At 44.6% G+C, this 20,492-nt stretch overlaps 1 protein-coding gene across 6 annotated transcripts in view; it reads left to right on the forward strand.

Annotated features, from left to right (window-relative positions):
- The first annotated feature begins 369 nt into the window (after nt 1–369).
- CTNND2 (catenin delta 2) overlaps nt 370–20,492 on the forward strand; it is a 3,465,616-nt gene continuing 3,445,493 nt past the window's right edge. For 3 of the 6 annotated variants that reach the window (XM_073587625.1, XM_073587630.1, XM_073587631.1), the window contains exon 1: nt 374–642. The gene's annotated coding sequence lies outside the window, so the exon portion shown is untranslated. Of the gene's footprint in view, nt 643–20,492 lie in introns of all 6 variants that reach the window. The other 3 variants (XM_073587627.1, XM_073587626.1, XM_073587628.1) reach the window with 3 other exon arrangements.

Raw genomic sequence — 20,492 nt, forward strand, 5'->3', positions numbered from 1 at the left:
CAGACTTCACCAATAACCTTACTGTTACAAGAACCCCACAGAGCCTTACGGTATTCCCAAACAGGGACCCAAGGACTGCTTAGTTCAGGTGTGTATAGCTATATATAAAAATATCTCAGTTATGTGCTTAGCTTTTCCTGTCAGTTATGTGATGGCTTCCATTCCCGAGCAGTGATTTATGTACAACTAAGTCCCCCGTGGAAATTGTGTAATCTCGTGGTGGACATCGTGTGTGGAGACTGTTCTTGTATGCTGGGCTGCAGCAGAGAATGCTCAGGGTCTCCGTCTTCTGTCTCGCCGTGGACCCTCCCCGAGCCTTGTCACAATTTACAGGGGCGGGGGCGGCAGCACGTCTTCATCTCAGGACACAAAAGGCAACAGCATACAAAACCAGGAATTAAGCCTGTGGTTTCTTCATTTCTTAGCTTGGGATCTGGACATTTTGAGGGAGAAATGGGGAGGGCTGGAAATGTCTGAGTTGCTCTAAGAGCCATCTATACCGTGCATCGAGGGGGAGGATGCGGCTTGTGCAGATGTGCAAGGTCGGGCTCGCCCTGTGAGTCTGAGCGGCTGCCATCAGCATCGGCTGCAGCTGTGGGCTCTTCTTCTCTTCCATTCGTGCTTCATCTGGTCCAGCCTTGGGTAAGGACATTTTTAGTGATGATTTTGGAATACCAATGTGGCGGTGCTGTGTGCTGCTGATTGATGCTATTGTTCTGCATGCTCATTAGGCTGCCATGGACCATGGCTTGGCGTGAGGCTGAAGCATCTCTTGCTTCCTTTTCTCCTGGAAATGAAACCCTTGGAGGTATAATGGAGGAGTGATTGAGGCGTCGGCTCTGAGACCTGCTGTCAGATATAGGTCACCACAGAAGCCCTATTACATCCTACAGCCATTTTGAAAATAAAAAAAAACCATCCAAACCTAAAGCATCTTTTGAGATGGAATAACTAATTGATGTGTCTGGTCGCCATATGGCACCATTTCTGGTAAATGTGGTGGTTAAGGAGGGGGACATGATTCCAGTCTATGCTTTTCCTAAGTGATCCTCATTTATGGATATTTTTCCTAGGATAAACAGTGTATTATTGCCTGTCCATTGCTCTTCATCTTTTGTGTATAATACTCCCTTCCGTTGTGTAGGAGAAGGGTCATTATGTCAGAGAAGTCTAGAAAACTATAAATTGCCGTAGTGCCCTTACAGGGGTTGCTTGTCTTCCAAACTATTTTTCAATAAGCAAGGATGGTTCTAAAATAATAAAAGACACTACACTGGCTGGCTCTAATCCGCATCACTTGGTTTCCATAACATACAGCTTTTCGGTCATTTCTGTGTTGAGGCCTGTGATTCCCTAGCTATTTTGGATGTTCCTCAAATGATATTCTGTCCTAGTCATCTGACCACTGCAGCAAATCAAAAAGAACAGGACATCAGAGAAAACCAAGAGAATGTCCTGCTCTAGGAAAATGGGAGTTTGTCCGAAGAAAAAGTTTCTATTATAGTTTTACATTATGGGTGCCAGACTTATAAATATATTATACTAGAGGAAGAGCCCGGCGCTGCCGGGCATAGTAACTAACTACGGTTAGTTATAACAAATTATGATTAAATATATATATATCTGAGTGTATAGCCCCGCCAACTCCACATAGCCACATTCACTATAATATCCCACATCATTCCACATCAGCAAGAGCTACCGGACTACTACCGCTAATATCCCACATCATCCCGTCAGCCAGATCCACCAGACAACTACCACTAATATCCCACATCATCCCGTCACAGCCACCAGACAACTACCCTTAATATCCCACATCATCCCATCAGCCAGGACTACAGGACTCCTACCCCTAATATCCCAGATCATCCCGTCAGCCAGAGCCACCAGACTACTAACACTAATATCCCGCATCATCCTGTCAGCCAGATCCACCGGACTACTACCCCTAATATCCCACATCATTCTGTCAGCCAGAGCCACTGGACTACTACCTCTAATATCCCAAATCATCCCGTCACAGCCGCTGGACTACAACTCCTAAAATCCCACATTATCCATCAGTCAGAGCTACTGGACTACTACCAATAATATCCCACATCATCCCATCAGCCAGAGCTACCGGACTACTACCAATAATATCCCACATCATCCCGTCAGCCAGAGCTACCGGACTACTACACCTAATATCCCACATCGTCCCGTCAGCCAGAGCCACCGGACTACTACACCTAATATCCCATATCATCCCGTCAGAGCCACTGGACTATTACCCCTAATATCCCACATTATCCTGTCAGCCAGAGCCACCGGACTACTACCCCTAATATACCACATAGTCCCGTCAGCCAGAGCCACCGGACTACTACCCCTAATATCCCACATCATCAGTCAGAGCCACGGGATGACTACCCCTAATATCCTATATCATCCCGTCAGCCAGAGCCACCGGACTACTACCCCTAATATTCCACATCATCCAGTCACAGCCACCGGACTACTACCCCTAATATCCCACATCATCCTATCAGCCAGAGCTACCAGACTACCACTCCTAATATCTCACATAATCCCATCAGCAAGAGCTACCAGACTACTACTCCAAATAACCCACATCGTCCTGTAAGCCAGAGCTACTGGACCCCTAATATCCCACATCATACCGTCAGAGGCACAAGACTACTACCTCTAATATCCCACATCATCCCGTCAGCCAGAGCCACTGGACTACTGCCCCTAATATCCCACATTATCCGGTCAGACAGCGCTACCGGACTACTACCCCTAATATCCCACATCGTCCCATCAGCCAGACCCACCGGACTACTACCCCTAATATCCCACTTTATCCGTCAGAGCCACGGGATGACTACCCCTAATATCTGACATCATCCCGTCAGCCAGAGCCACCGGACTACTACCCCTAATTTTCCACATCATCCCGTCAGAGCCACCGGACTACTGCCCCTAATATCATAGAATCATAGAATCATAGAATCGTAGAGTTGGAAGGGACCTCCTGGGCCATCTGGTCCAACCCCCTGCTCAAAGCAGGATTCGCTAAATCATCCCAGTCAGATGTCCGTCCATTGAAGGAGAACTCATCACTTTTCGTGGCAGCATGTTCCAGTCATTGATCACTCTAACTGTCAAAAAGTTTTTTCTAATATCTAATCTGTGTCTCTTCCCATTCAGTTTCATCCCATTGCTTCTAGTCTTTCCTTGTGCAAATGAGAATAAAGTTGATCCTTCTAAAATGTGACAGCCCTTTAGATATTTGTAGACAGCTATTAAGTCTCCTCTCAGTCTTCTCTTTTGCAAACTAAACAATCCCAAATCCTGCAACCTTTCCTCATAAGACAGGGTTTGCAGTCCGGTCACCATTCTGGTTGCTCTTTTCTGAACTTGTTCCAGTTTGTTGATGTCTTTTTTAAAATGTGGTGCCCAAAACTGGACACAATATTCCAGATGAGGTCTGACCAAAGAGGAGTAGAGGGAAATAATGACTTCACGTGATCTAGACTGTATACTTCTGTTAATACATCCTAGAATTGCATTTGCCTTTTTTGCTGCTACATCACACTGTTGACTCATATTCAGTCTGTGATCTATTAGTATACCCAAGTCTTTTTCACATGTGCTGTTGCTTAGGCCTATGCCTCCCATTCTGTATATGCTTTTTTCATTTTTATTGCCCAGATGTAGTACTTTGCATTTTATGCTGTTAAAAACCATTCTGTTAGTTGCTGCCCACTTCTCCAGTTTATTTAAATCTTTTTGAATCCTCTCTCTCTCTTCCCTAGTATTAGATATCCCTCCTAGCTTTATGTCATCAGCAAATTTAATCAGTTTACCCTCAATTCCTTCATCTAAATCGTTGATAAAGATGTTGAACAATACAGGGCCAAGGACAGAGCCCTGTGGTACCCCACTTGAGACATCAGCCAGAGCCACTGGAATACTACTCCTAATATCCCACACAATCCCATCAGCCAGAGCCACCGGACTACTAACCCTAATATCCCACATTATCCCGTGTGAGCCACCGGACAACTGCCCCTAAAATCCCACATCATCTAGTCAGCCAAAGCTACCGGACTACTACCACTAAATTCCCACATCATCCCATCAGCCAGAGCCATCGGACTACTACCCCTAATATCACACATGATCCGTTAGAGACACCGGACTGCTAACCCAAATATCCCACATCATCCCATCAGCCAGAGCCATCGGACTACTACCACTAATATCCCACATCATTCCATCAGCCAGAGCCACCAGACTACTACCTCAAATATCCCACATCATCCCGTCAGCCAGAGCCACCAGACTACAATCCCCTAATATCCCACATTATCCCGTCAGCCAGAGCTACTGGACTACTACCCCTAATATCTCACATTATCCCATCAGCCAGAGCCACCGGACTGCTACCCCTAATTTCCCACATCATCCCGTCAGCCAGAGCTACCGGACTAATACCACTAATATGCCACATCATCCTGTCAGCCAGAGCCACCCGACTACTACTCCTAGTATCCCACATCATCCCGTCAGCCAGAGCTACCGGACTGCTACCACTAGAGATGAGCTACTTTGCCTTTTTTCGGGTTGAGTCGGGTTTCATGAAACCCGACTTTTGCAAAAGTCGGATCGAACAAAATCGGCCGACTATAGGGAAAAGTCGGAGGCTGACTGAAACACGAAACCCAATGCAAGTCAATGGGGAAGCAAAGTCGGCAAGGAGTGGAAGGCAGTAAACACACCTACAGTGCCCATTTCAATGCCAAAAACATCAATTCTTATTACTGAAGCTTGTCAACCTTAATTTACTTCCTAATAATAGTTACGCTTTGTGGGGGGGGGGGGTTGGGCTGGCTTCAGGTTTTCGTGTGCCCTGGGCCAAAGAGTGTCACTGTGCCCCTTTAACACATACCACAACTCATGATACTCCGATACGCCACAGAAATATAGGTACAGTACAATGACACATACTTCACTGCTTACATGGCATGACTGATCTATTTTAAATTTTACAATATCTCAAAACAGGACAGTATATTACTCCATACAGTGTTATGGCCACCACATTGTGTGCCATACAGAATAATGAGCCCCATATATTTCTCCATGCCAAATAATTTGTCACATATAATGTTCCATACAGTATCTGATGAGCTCCACATAATGCTCCATGTATAATGGGCCCCATTTGTAATGCTCCAATGTATAATGTGCCCCTTATGTGCTGCTACAGTGTCTGATCTGCCCCATTTACATTGCTCCAGTACATGATGGACCTCAAGGATTCATGGATGATGCTCCAGTATATGATGGGCTCCAATAAAGCTTCATATATAATGGGCCTCATTTGTAATGCTCCAGTTTATAATGTGCCCCTTAGATGCTGCTCCAGTGTCTGATCTGCCACATTTACAATGCTCCTGTACATAATGGGCCTCATGGATTATGCTCCAGTGTATCATGGGCCCTAATAATGCTCCATATAAAATGGGCCCCATTTGTAATGCTCCAGTGTTTAATGGGCCCCTTAAATGCTGCTCCAGTGTCTGATCTGCCCCATTTACAATGCTCCAGTACATGATGGGCCTCATGGATGATGCTCCAGTGTATCATGGGCCGTAATAATGCTCCATATATAATGGGTCCCATTTGTAATGATCCAGTGTATAATGGGCCCCTTAGATGCCGCTCCAGTGTCTGATCTGCCCCATTTACAATGCTCCAATACATGATGGGCCTCATGGATGATGCTCCTGTGTATCATGGGCCCTAATAATGCTCCATATATAATGGGCCTCATTTGTAATGATCCAGTGTATAATGGGCCCCTTAGATGCTGCTCCAGTGTCTGATCTGCCCCATTTACATTGCTCCAGTACATGATGGGTCTCATGGATGATGCTCCAGTGTATGATGGGCTCCAGTAATGCTCCATATATAATGGGGTCCCATTTGCAATGCTCCAGTGTATAATGGGCCCCTTAGATGCCGCTCCAGTGTCAGATCTGCCCCATTTACAATGCTCCAGTACATGATGGGCCTCATGGATGATGCTCCTGTGTATCATGGGCCCTAATAATGCTCCATATATAATGGGCCCCATTTGTAATGCTCCAGTGTATAATGGGCCCCTTAGATGCTGCTCCAGTGTCTGATCTGCCCCATTTACATTGCTCCAGTACATGATGGGTCTCAAGGATGATGCTCCAGTGTATGATGGGCTCCAATAATGCTCCATATATAATGGGCCCCATTTGTAATGCTCCAGTGTATAATGGGCCCCCTAGATGCTGCTCCAGTGTCTGATCTGCCCCATTTACAATGCTCCAGTACATGATGGGCCTCATGGATGATGCTCCAGTGTATCATGGGCCCCAATAATGCTCCATATATAATGGGCCCCATTTGTAATGCTCCAGTGTATAATGTGCCCATTAGATGCTGCTCCAGTGTCTGATCTGCCCCAGTTACATTGCTCCAGTACATGATGGGCCTCATGGATGATGCTCCTGTGTATCATGGGCCCTAATAATGCTCCATATATAATGGGCCCCATTTGTAATGCTCCAGTGTATAATGGGCCCCTTAGATGCTGCTCCAGTGTCTGATCTGCCCCATTTACATTGCTCCAGTACATGATGGGCCTCATGGATGATGCTCCAGTGTATGATGGGCTCCAATAATGCTCCATATATAATGGGCACCATTTGTAATGCTCCAGTGTATAATGTATAATGTATAATGTATAATGCTCCAGTGTATGATGGGCTCCAATAATGCTCCATATATAATGGGTCCCATGGATGATGCTCCTGTGTATCATGGGCCCTAATAATGCTCCATATATAATGGGCCCCATTTGTAATGCTCCAGTGTATAATGGGCCCCTTAGATGCTGCTCCAGTGTCTGATCTGCCCCATTTACATTGCTCCAGTACATGATGGGCCTCATGGATGATGCTCCAGTGTATGATGGGCTCCAATAATGCTCCATATATAATGGGCACCATTTGTAATGCTCCAGTGTATAATGTATAATGTATAATGTATAATGTATAATGCTCCAGTGTATGATGGGCTCCAATAATGCTCCATATATAATGGGTCCCATTTGTAATGATCCAGTGTATAATGGGCCCCTTAGATGCCGCTCCAGTGTCTGATCTGCCCCATTTACAATGCTCCAATACATGATGGGCCTCATGGATGATGCTCCTGTGTATCATGGGCCCTAATAATGCTCCATATATAATGGGCCTCATTTGTAATGCTCCAGTGTATAATGGGCCCCTTAGATGCTGCTCCAGTGTCTGATCTGCCCCATTTACATTGCTCCAGTACATGATGGGTCTCATGGATGATGCTCCAGTGTATGATGGGCTCCAGTAATGCTCCATATATAATGGGGTCCCATTTGCAATGCTCCAGTGTATAATGGGCCCCTTTGATGCCGCTCCAGTGTCAGATCTGCCCCATTTACAATGCTCCAGTACATGATGGGCCTCATGGATGATGCTCCTGTGTATCATGGGCCCTAATAATGCTCCATATATAATGGGCCCCATTTGTAATGCTCCAGTGTATAATGGGCCCCTTAGATGCTGCTCCAGTGTCTGATCTGCCCCATTTACATTGCTCCAGTACATGATGGGTCTCAAGGATGATGCTCCAGTGTATGATGGGCTCCAATAATGCTCCATATATAATGGGCCCCATTTACAATGCTCCAGTACATGATGGGCCTCATGGATGATGCTCCAGTGTATCATGGGCCCTAATAATGCTCCATATATAATGGGCCCCATTTGTAATGCTCCAGTGTATAATGTGCCCATTAGATGCTGCTCCAGTGTCTGATCTGCCCCAGTTACATTGCTCCAGTACATGATGGGCCTCATGGATGATGCTCCTGTGTATCATGGGCCCTAATAATGCTCCATATATAATGGGCCCCATTTGTAATGCTCCAGTGTATAATGGGCCCCTTAGATGCTGCTCCAGTGTCTGATCTGCCCCATTTACATTGCTCCAGTACATGATGGGCCTCATGGATGATGCTCCAGTGTATGATGGGCTCCAATAATGCTCCATATATAATGGGCACCATTTGTAATGCTCCAGTGTATAATGGGCCCCTTAGATGCTGCTCCAGTGTCTGATCTGCCCCATTTACATTGCTCCAGTACATGATGGGCCTCATGGATGATGCTCCAGTGTATGATGGGCTCCAATAATGCTCCAAATAAAATGGGCCCCATTTGCAATGCTCCAGTGTATAATGTGCCCCTTAGATGCTGCTCCAGTATCTGATCTGCCCCATTTACAATGCTCCTGTACATGATGAGCCTCATGGATGATGCTCCAGTGTATCATGGGCCCTAATAATGCTCCATATATAATGGGCCCCATTTGTAATGCTCCAGTGTATAATGGGCCCCTTAAATGCTGCTCCAGAGTCTGATCTGCCCCATTTACAATGCTCCAGTACATGATGGGCCTCATGGATGATGCTCCAGTGTATTATGGTCCCTAATAATGCTCCATATATAATGGGCCCCATTTGTAATGCTCCAGTGTATAAAGGGCCCCTTAGATGCTGCTCCAGTGTCTGATCTGCCCAATTTACAATGCTCCAGTACATGATGGGCCCTATTTTTAATTAACCCAGGCATGATATGTGAAAAGAGCTCCATGCAGTAATCTGAGGTGTGTGCTTCCACATCCTTCACTTTTGGTGTGAGTGAAGGACACAAGGAAAGGGGTTGCTCCTGACCAGAAGCCTGCAGTTACGACTCAGTGCTTGCATTTTTTACAACTTCAGAAGAGGAGGCGAAAGAGCTGGAGGCTGTTTCAGCAATGTAAGCCACAAACAGTCCCTGATACTCCGGCTTTAAAAGCAGTCTACCTACTCCCAGAAAAGGGAGCCTTACAGGCCTTCCAGAGCTACACCATGACACTGGCTCAACACCTCCTGCCTTAGCTGCTATTGTGTTTTAGGCACTACCAGCAGATGCACCACCAACACCATCAGTACCAGGTGGCACTCCACGCCCACATCCGCGTCCTCTTCCACCATACTTCCTCATGTTTTTAAAAATGGACCAAAAATACCAGCAGATATATGGTACTGTATCAGAAGCGTACAGCTCTATACAGTCTATGGATAACCGTAAATCTCCGTATATATTTCATGAGGCATACACAGATGCTCACAGGCTCAGTATGGATAACTCAATAAAATAACAAGTTGAAAAAAGTACAATATCACCAGATACAAGCTATATATAGTATAGTGTAAACATTCTGATTCTCCGTATACATTTCAGGAGGCAGACACAAACGCTCCCAGGCCCAGTATGGATTACACAAGAATATGAAAAGCTGTAAATTGGTTATGTAACACAAGCGTATAGCTGTATACAGTGTTGGGGTAATCTTAACCCCTTAACCCCCAAAGGTGGTTTGCACGTTCATGACCAGGCCAATTTTTACAATTCTGACCACTGTCCCTTTATGAGGTAATAACTCTGAAACGCTTCCATGGATCCTGGTGATTCTGATTTCTCGGGACATATTGTACTTCATGATAGTGGTAAAATTTCATTCAAATAATGTGCGTTTATTTGTGAAAAAATGGAAATTTGGCGAAAATTTTTAAAATTTCGCAATTTTCCAACTTTGAATTTTTATGCCCTTAAATCACAGAGATACGGTGCACAAAAAACTTAATAAGTAACATTTCCAACATGTTTACTTTACATCAGCACAATTTTGGAACCAAAATTTTTTTTGTTAGGAAGTTATAAGGGTTAAAAGTTGACCAGGGATTTCTCATTTTTTACAACACCATTTTATTTTTACGGACCACATCACATTTGAAGCCACTTTGAGGGGTCTATATGATGGAAAATACCCACAAGTGACACCATTCTAAAAACTGCACCCCTTAAGGTGCTCAAAACCACATTCAAGAAGTTTATTAACCCTTCAGGTGCGTCACAGGAATTTTTTGAATATTTAAAAAAAAAATGAACATTTAACTTTTGTTCACAAAAAAATACTTCAGATTCAATTTTTTTTATTTTACCAAGGGTAACAGGAGAAATTGGACTGCAAAAGTTATTGTGCAGTTTGTCCTGAGTACGCTGATACCTGATATGGGGGGGGAACCACTGTTTCGGTGCATGGCAGAGCTCAGAAGGGAAGGAGCGCCGTTTGATTTTTTCAATGCAAAATTGGCTGGAATTCTGATCAGACGCCATGTCACGTTTGGAGAGCCCCTGATGTACCTAAACAGTGGAAACCCCCACAAGTGACCCCATTTTGGAAACTAGACCCCCCAAGGAACTTGTCTAGATATGTGTTGAGAACTTTGAACCCACAAGGGCTTCACAGAAGTTTATAACGTACAGCGGTACAATTAAAAAATCATATTTTTTCCACAAAAATGATCTTTTCACCCCCAATTTTTATTTTTCCAATGGTAACAGAACCCTAAAAGTTATTGTGCAATTTGTCCTGAGTACACTGATACCCCAAATGTGGGTGTAAACGACTATTTGGGCGCATGGCAGAGCTCAGAAGGGAAGCAGCGCCATTTGACGTTTTTGGCTGGAATTGAGATCGGACACGTTTGGAAAGCCCCTGATGTACCAAAACAGTGAAAACCCCAATCAAATGACACCATTTTGGAAACTAGACCCCCCAAGGAACTTATCTAGATGTGTGGTGAGCACTTTGATCCCCCCAGTGCTTCACAGAAGTTTATAACGACCGGGCGTGAAAATAAAACAATCGTATTTTTTCAACAAACATGATCATTTAGTCCCCATTTTTTTTATTTTCCTAAGGGTAACAGGAGAAATTGGACCCCAAAAGTTGTTGTCCAATTTGTCCTGAGTACGCTGATACCCCATATGTGGGAGAAAACTACTGTATGGGCACACGCCGGGGCCCGAAAGGGAAGTAGTGATGTCTTGGAATGCAGCCTTTGATGGAATGCTCTGCGGGTGTCATGTTGCATTTGGAGAGCCCCTAATGTACCTAAACAGTGGAAACCCCCTGACAAATGACACCATTTTGGAAACTAGACCCCTAAGGAACTTATCTAGATGTGTGGTGAGCACTTTGAACCCCCAAGGGCTTCACAGAAGTTTATAACGCCTGGGCGTGAAAATAAAAAAATCATATTTTTTCCACAAACCTGATCATTTAGTCCCCAATTTTTTTATTTTCCCAAGGGTAACAGGAGAAATTGGACACCAAAAGTTGTTGTCCAATTTGTCCTGAGTATGCTGATACCTCATATGTGGGAGAAAACTACTGTATCGGCACACGTCGGGGCTTGGAATGGAAGTAGTGACGTTTTGGAATGCATACTTTGATGGAATGGTCTGCGGGTGTCATGTGCATTTGGAGAGCCCCTGATGTACCTAAACTATTGAAACTACCCACAAGTGACCCCATTTTGGAAACTAGACCCCCCACGGAACTTATCTAGATGTGTGGTGAGCACTTTGAACCCCCAAGTGCTTCACAGAAGTTTATAACGCCCGGGCGTGAAAATAAAAAATCATTTTTTTCCACAAAAATGATATTTTTGCCCCCAATTTTTTATTTTCCAAAGGGAACAGGAGAAATTGGACCCCAAAAGTTGTTTTGCAATTTGTCCTGAGTAGGCTGATACCCCATATGTGGGGGTAAAACACTCTTTGGGCGCATGGCAGAGCTTGGAAGGGAAGGAGCGCCGTTTGACTTTTTCAATGCAGAATTGACTGGAATTGAGATCAGATGCCATGTTGCGTTTGGAGAGCACCTGATGTGCCCAAACAGTGGAAACCCCCCAATTATAACTCCAACCCTAACCCCAACACACCCCTAACCCTAATCTCAGCCCTAGCTCTAGCCCTAACCCTAGCCCTAGCCCTAGCCCTAGCCCTAACCCTAGCCCTAGCCCTAACCCTAATGGGAAAATGGAAATAAATACATTTTCTTTTAATTTTATTATTTTTCCCTAACTAAGGGGGTGATAACGGGGGGTTTGATTTACTATTTATAGCGGATTTTTATTTTTGGCAGCTGTCATACGCTAAAAGACGTTTTTTATTGTAAAAATAGTTTTAGCATCACCACATATTGAGAGCTATAATTTTTCCATATTTTGACCCACCAAGTCATTTGAGGTCTTATTTTTTGCGGGACGAGTTGACGTTTTTATTGGTATCATTTTCCAGCACGTGACATCTTTTGATCGCTTTTTATTCCGATTTTTGGGATGCAGAATGAACAAAAACCAGCGTTTCATGAATTTCTTTTGGGGGGTGCGTTTACACCGTTCCGCCTGCGGTAAAATTGATAAAGCGGTTTTATTCTTCGGGTCAGTACGGTTACAGTGATACCTCATTTAGGTCTTTTTTTATGTTTTGGCGCTTTTATGCAATGAAAACAATTTTATAAAAAAATAATTATTTTTGCATCGCTTTATTCTGCGAGCTATAACTTTTTTAGTTTTTTGTTGCTGATGCTGTGTGGCAGCTTGTTTTTTGCGGGATAAGATGACGTTTTCAGCGGTACCATGGATATTTACATGCGTTTTTGATCGCGTGTTATTGCACATTTTGTTTGGCGGTATGATAATAAATCATTATTTTTTGCTTAGTTTTTTATTTTTATTTTTTAAGGGGTTCGCTAAAGGGGTTAACTAGTGGGACAGTTTTATAGGGTGGGTCGTTACGGACGCGGCGATACCAAATATGTGTACTTTTATTGTTTTTTTTTATTATTTCCAAAAAATGAATTTATTAGGGAATATTTTTTTTTTATTTATTTAGCGATTTTTTTTAAATTATTTTTACACCTTTTTTTTTTTTAACTTTATTACATTGTCCCAGAGGGGACATAGCTGTCATGTGACAGATCGCTGATCTGTCACATCACAGATCACTGTGACAGATCAGCGATCTGTCACAGGCACTGCACCGGCTTTCCACGTGGGCGCCGCTGATCGCTGTGATGCTGTGAACAATGTGACGTACTATCTCGTCCCTGGGGATTAAGTCCCAGGGCACATGGACGGGATAGTACGTCACATGACAGAAAGGGGTTAAAGTTCCAAATATATTACCGGAGTAACAGACGGTTGTTTACAGGCTCATTATGGATTGCACCAGAATCTAAATAGCGAAAAAGGTTACTGTATCAGAAGCGTTCTGCTGTATACAGTGTTGGCCAAATTGAAAATATAGGTATATATTTCCGTAGTCACCCTCAGACGCTCACTCAGTTTAGTTTTGACCATAATAAAAAATGTTGTAGAAAAGGTCCCGGATAACAAGATAGCAAGTTTATATTTTTTAGGGTACAATTGAAATCTCCATATAAATAGTCCCGTAGTCACTCTCAGACGCTTACACAGTATGGATTTGACCGTAATGCTAAATGTCGAACAAAGGTACTGTATAACAAGATACAAGCTGTATCACGTATAGTGTAAAAATTTGTTTTTCCGATTCACTGTATATATAGAAGGCTTAACCCACACACGCTCACTCACTATGGATGATGTAGGGAAGGTGGACTGACAGACAAACCAGCCTGTAGTGAGAAGCAGAAGTGTAGCGCAGTGTATGTGTGAAACCGCTAAGATAAAGAGAAAGGGTGCAGTGTTTTAGCTTGCCCATTGGAGGGCAGTGGAGAGTGGAGGAATGGGACTGAATAACTGCCATTGGTCAGAGAAACTGTTAGGCGATGGTGGGCGGAGTTACCAGAACTGGAAGTATAAAAGGCTGAGGGAAGATTCTGGTAGAGTCAGTCAGCGAAGAGAGCACAGTAAAGAGGAGGTTCTGCTGAGGAAATAGAGACAGTGGAAAGGATTCAGAGAGGACTGACAGTTGAGGCGGTCATGGGGGGTGGCCAAGAGGATGGTAGCTGCAGACGAAGATGGCCTGGGGCTATCATACGGACGGTGTGCTCAGACTGGTGCAGCGCTGTGGTGGTTGGGCCTAGGCCAGCCACATTGGAAGAGCCACAGAGGACGCCACGATTATAGTTACAAAGGAAGTGAAGGTACTGCGGCCTGTGTACAGAGAAATGTGAAACGGCTGTGGTGAATTGCTGCTGTCGACAGAAGGATGGGCACTAAAAGCGGACCTGTTCAATACAAACTCTGTCACAGTCATCCTACAGATGATACCTTATTACAAATTTTTGAAACAAGGTACTGTATCAGCACATACCAGGTGTGTTCAGTCAAGGGTTAAATTTCCATCTATACTTCCGGAGTCAGACACAGGCACTCACAGGCTCACTATGTATTACACCAGAATTAAAAAAGTAGAAAAAGGGAAAGGTATTCATAGCGTACACCAGTATACAGTGTTGTGGTACTTTTAAATCTTCGTATATATTTCAATCTCAGTAAGCCAGTCAAGAATCTCTGCTACTGGAAACTACATGGATACAAGTATAGATGCAGAGTCGAGTGTTAGCAGAAATTTTGGAATTACTCATCGCGGGAAAACCTCCCGGTAGATGTTGCAGAGGCGATGCAGACCCTCAATTACTGTGTCTGTGGAGAAAGCGAAAAGGTTCTTTGTGAAGAAGGGATTGCTTTATCGCAGTAGCGTGGATCACATCACTGTTACTCGTCTCCATCAAATTGTGATCACAGGGAGAGATGTACCCATGGTCCTCACTGCCTATCATGATGTGTCTGGTCATTTTGGAGTGCAAAAGACAGAACCCACAGGCCGTAGGCGATTCTATTGGATTGGCATGAGAGGAGACATTGAAAAATGGTGGCAGGAATGTCACACGTCTGTGACTATCACAACTGTGAAAGATGATCATAATCCACCACTGCATCCGCTTATAAGTTGACGTCCATTTCAAATGGTAGCCATTGATCATCTGAAGGTAGAGGCCAGCAGGACAGGCCATAGCTACATCTTAACCATCATTGATCAATACACCAAATTTCTAGTGGCCGTCCCTGTGAAGGATTTAACTGCCCAGACTACACACCGGTGGAGCAGGTAGAGGTAAGTATTGCAACTTGCAAGTGCTGTGGCCATGACCAAGCAAGGGGGGCACAATCATGGTCAACGGTACTGGCACAGGGCCCCTCATAGTATGCTGGTGTGTCTGACGGGGAGTGGGCCCTCCCACCGTCTGAGACACTGTATTGTACTATGAGGGGCCCTGTGCCATTGCCGTCAGCCATCAGTGGGCCCATCCGCCTGTTAAGAGCAACGGCACTTGCCCGGGTGCGCCAGGTCTTGACCCCAGCCATTGGGGGAGGGATGGGCAGCCCAGTTAGGGAGGTTTAAAAATTGGCATATGTAGATGTGTTGGCTGGACATTCAGCTGCTGCAAAGGGCATAATTGGGCAAGTCTGAGGAAGAGGAGGAAAAAACCGAGGCACTTTTCTGGTAACCTATGTGTCACCAGGGGAAGGTGGGACAAAATCCTTTGAAACCCATGCATGGTTCGTTTTAATGAAGGTTAGATCATCAACATTTTGGGTCGACAGATGGGTCCTTTTTTCAGTCAGGATTGATCCAGCAGCACTGAAGACTCTTTCAGATAACACACTAGCAGCAGGGCAAGCGAACTCCTGTAAGGCATAGTGTGCCAATTCAGGCCAGGCGTCCAGTTTAGAGGCCCAATAGTCAAAGGGGAATGACCTGTGAGGGAGAACATCGATATGGGGGAAAAGTAGTTTGGAACCATAGTTGACAACTGCTGCCTCCTGTCATAGAATCATAGAATCGTAGAGTTGGAAGGGACCTCCTGGGCCATCTGGTCCAACCCCCTGCTCAAAGCAGGATTCGCTAAATCATCCCAGTTAGATGTCTGTCCAGCCTCTGTTTGAAGACTTCCATTGAAGGAGAACTCACCACTTCTCGTGGCAGCCTGTTCCACTCATTGATCACTCTAACTGTCAAAAAGTTTTTTCTAATATCTAATCTGTGTCTCCTCCCATTCAGCTTCATCCCATTGCTTCTAGTCTTTCCTTGTGCAAATGAGAATAAAGTTGATCCTTCTACAATGTGACAGCCCTTTAGATATTTGTAGACAGCTATTAAGTCTCCTCTCAGTCTTCTCTTTTGCAAACTAAACATTCCCAAATCCTGCAACCTTTCCTCATAAGACAGGGTTTGCAGACCGGTCACCATTCTGGTCGCTCTTTTCTGAACTTGCTCCAGTTTGTTGATGTCTTTTTTCAAATGTGGTGCCCAAAATTGGACACAATATTCCAGATGAGGTCTGACCAAAGAGGAGTAGAGGGAAATAATTACTTCACGTGATCTAGACTGTATGCTTCTGTTAATACATCCTAGAATTGCATTTGCCTTTTTTGCTGCTGCATCACACTGTTGACTCATATTCAGTCTGTGATCTATTAGTATACCCAAGTCTTTTTCACATGTGCTGTCACTTAGCCCTATTCCTCCCATTCTATATATGCTTTTTTCATTTTTATTGCCCAGATGTAGTACTTTGCATTTCTCCCTGTTAAAAACCATTCTGTTAGTTGCTGCCCACTTCTCCAGTTTATTTAAATCTTTTTGAATCCTCTCTCTCTCTTCTCTAGTATTAGCTATCCCTCCTAGCTTTGTGTCATCAGCAAATTTAATCAGTTTACCCTCAATTCCTTCATCTAAATCGTTGATAAAGATGTTGAACAATACAGGGCCCAGGACAGAGCCCTGTGGTACCCCACTTGAGACATTCTTCCAACTGGATGTGCAGCCATTTACGACCACTCTTTGGGTCCGATCACTAAGCCAGTTATGAATCCACCTAACAGTTGCCTTGTCCATTCCATACTTAGTCATTTTTTCAATAAGGATTGTATGAGAGACTTTGTCAAATGCTTTGCTGAAGTCAAGATATACTATATCTACAGCATTTCCTTGATCCACCCAATCAGTAATACCATCATAGAAGGAAATTAAATTAGTCTGACATGACTTATTAGTTACAAACCCATGCTGACTCTGTTTAATCACTTCATTCTTATCCAGGTATTGACATACATGTTGTTTAATAATTTGTTCAAAGATCTTTCCTGGTATAGAAGTCAGACTCACCGGCCTATAGTTGCCTGGGTCCACCTTCTTCCCCTTTTTGAAGATAGGAACAACATTTGCTCTTCTCCAGTCTTCTGGCACTTCTCCTGTTCTCCAAGAATTTTCAAAGATTATGGAGAGGGGTTCAAAAATTTCTTCTGCTATCTCCTTCAGTACTCTGGGGTGTAATTCATCTGGACCTGGAGACTTGAATACATTTAGGTTAGCTAAGTGTTTCCTCACTATCATTCTGTTTATAGATATCCTGGATTCTTCTATTCCCTTAATAGGACAGTGAATAACAGTTGATGTTACATTTCCTTTCTGAGAGAAAACAGATGCAAAATAGGAATTTAAAAGTTCAGCCTTCTCAACATCCTGTCTTACCATTTCATCATTTTCATCCTGTAAAAATCCTATAGCATCTTTGACTTTTCTTTTACTTTTGACATATCCCCAAAATCCTTTATTATTGCTTTTGACATCTCTTGCAAGCCTCAATTCATTTTCAGCTTTAGATAATCTGATTTGTGCCTTGCAGGTTCTGCAGACAGCATTATATTCTTCTTTAGATATGCCTCCTTCTTTCCATTTTATAAACATTTTTTGCTTCCTTTTTAGCATGTGCTTAAGTTCTGTGTTCATCCATCCTGGTTTCCTTAAATGCTTCCTATTCTTCCCTCTTTTCGGAATTGTTAACAACTGTGCTTTGAGAATTTCATTTTTTCACTTTTAATCGATGCAGTATTAGCAGTCGTGTGAGTGGTACTTGAGAAATCATTCCACAACATGGTCACTAAACCCCTGTCTCCAAAGCCACTTCTGCTGTGTGCACCACGAACACCTCTTCCATTGTGCCCACTACGGCTCGTGGGAGAACCAGCACCGCTGCTGTGTGCTGGAAAAGCCTCAAACAAACGATTTTCCAGAGTTGCTTGTTTGTTTGCCAAAATTATCTCTAGGTTCTCCAGTGGCATGATGTTGTGTAATTTGCCTTTGTAGGGTGGATCGAGGATGCTGGCCAGCCAGTAGTCGTCATCCCTCATCATTTTGGCAGTGCGGGGGTCCCTTTTTAGGATCCGCAAGGCATAATCGCACATGTGGGCCAATGTTCCAGGTGTCAATGATGCACTGCCCGTGGTGGGTGGAGGAGCAGTTTATGGCAAATCCACATCCCTACAGTCACACACAAACACTGTCCCTGACCCTGGAATGCCAACATTTGCCGTTATCACTGACTACCTTGCCTGCCTCAAGATGTAGACTGCCCAGCTATGACTCTGTTTGTCGCTGCAAGTAGTCGGCCAGTACCTCCTCGGTGTGTCTGATATCGCCCAAATACATCATCTTTAACACAGCCTGCTGACGCTTACCACTAGCTGTTCGATAGTGGGACACCTGATTTGCAACACTGCCAGCTGCAGATGTAGTGCTCGTGCGACTGCGCTCTGTGGATGAGCTTTCGCTGAGAGACGAGGAGGAGGAGGAGCGAAAGCCTACAGCCAACTGTTTCCTAAACTGTGGGCTAGGCAGCATTGTTCCACCGCCGCTGTCCCCAGTGGAGCCTGCATCCACCACATTAGCCGAGTGTGCAGTGATGGACACGTAACGACCCTGGCCATGCCTACTGGTCCATGCATCCGTTGTGAGGTGCACCTTTCCACTCACTGACTGTTTTAGTGCATGGACAATGCAGTCTTTCACATGCCGGTGGAGGGCAGGGATGGCTTTTAGAGAAAAGAAGTGCTGACTGGGTAGGTCATAGCGTGGGACAACATAGGCCATGAGGTTGTGGAAAGCTTCGCTTTCAACCAAACGGTAGGGCATCATCTCTAATGAGATTAATTTGGCAATGTAGGCGTTGAAACACAGTGTACGCTGATGAGAGGATGAGTACTTTCTTGTCCTACTCAGAGTGTCTGGTAGGGTGAGCTGGACTGGAGAGCTGGGGGAAGTAGCGGTGGACCGGATGGATTGAGAGGGGTTTGGTGATGGTATTGGTGGTGATGGCCTAGATTCAGTGTTGTGTTGCAAAACCATTGTGATTCCGTGAGTACTTTGGCCTTGCGACGACACCTCCACATTTAGTGCTGGTGGTGTGCTTAATGGTGGCAGTGGTCTTACAGTGGGGGTAGCGATGGAGTGCTGTTGGCTACCTTCAGTCGGAGCAGGTGCACTTGTGCTACCTGAGGTTTTGTAGTCTGTCCACTCTTGCAAGTGCATGTTGATTAAATGTCTAAGCATGCAACTGGTATTCAAATTTCTGAGTTGTTTACCTCGGCTAAAGGTCCTTCCGCACTTCTTACAGGTAACCTTTGCCTCATCAGTAGGATTTTGGACAAAGAAGTGCCACACTGCACTCTTCCTACTATTGTAAACATTTTCTGGCCTTGCACGCTGTGCTAAGTTGACCGTCTGGTCAAGCTGTCCTGCAACTCTTTTAGTTTTTGGTCCATGTTTCAGGACAGCTACGGGCCTGCTATATAATCGCTGCTGCGATGTCAATGCCTGCTGCGGATCCTTCTCCTTATCTGAACTATTGCCAGTGCCACACTCGTCCCCCAATGGATGCCAATCCGGGCCCAGAACTGGGACATCCATCACCTCCTCTTCAAAGACATCTTCACCTTCCTCTTTCCATTCCTCTGTGTCACTGTGTAAGGTGGTATAGTATGCGGGAAGCGGCACCTGGGTTTCATCAGGGTCAGATTCTGGCTCAATAGACTGCGAGGGCAATGTAGTGCTGTGGGTCAGTGTACCAGCAGAATCATCTAGCAGTGGCTGTGCATCAGTGCACTCCATGTAAGATTCATCTTGGACTGGGGAATTAAGGATTTGACTGGATAACCCAGGCATAGTATGTGAAAAGAGCTTCATAGAGTAATCTGAAGTTTGGGCTGCCGCATCCTTAACTTTTGGTGGGGGTGAAAGACACAAGAAAAGGGTTTTTTTGTGACCAGAACCCTGCACTGACGACTCCGTGCTTGCAGGTTTCGACCGTTCAGAAGAGGAGGCAATAGAGCTGGTGGCTGTTTCGGCAATGTACGCCAAAACCTGTTCCTGATGCTCCGGCTTTAAAAGCGGTTTTCCTACTCCAAGAAAAGGCAACCTTACAGGCCTTCTTGGGCCAGAGGATGACACAGGTTCAACACCTCCTGCCTTAGCTGCTGCTGTGCTTTTGCCAGAACCAGCCAATGCACCACCACCATCAGTACCAGCTGCACCCCCCTGTCCACGTCCGCGGCCTCTTCCACCATACTTCCTCATGTTTGGGAAAATGTACCAAAAATACCAGCAGAGAGATGGTACTGTATGAGTAGCTTCCAGCTGTGTAAGGTGTATTAAACAAATTAAATCAACGTATATATTATGTTAGTCACAGATACTCTC

This window comes from Dendrobates tinctorius, unplaced genomic scaffold (assembly GCF_039654945.1).
Source record: "Dendrobates tinctorius isolate UK_male_01 unplaced genomic scaffold, ASM3965494v1 ptg000100l, whole genome shotgun sequence".
NCBI classification, from domain to species: domain Eukaryota; kingdom Metazoa; phylum Chordata; class Amphibia; order Anura; family Dendrobatidae; genus Dendrobates; species Dendrobates tinctorius.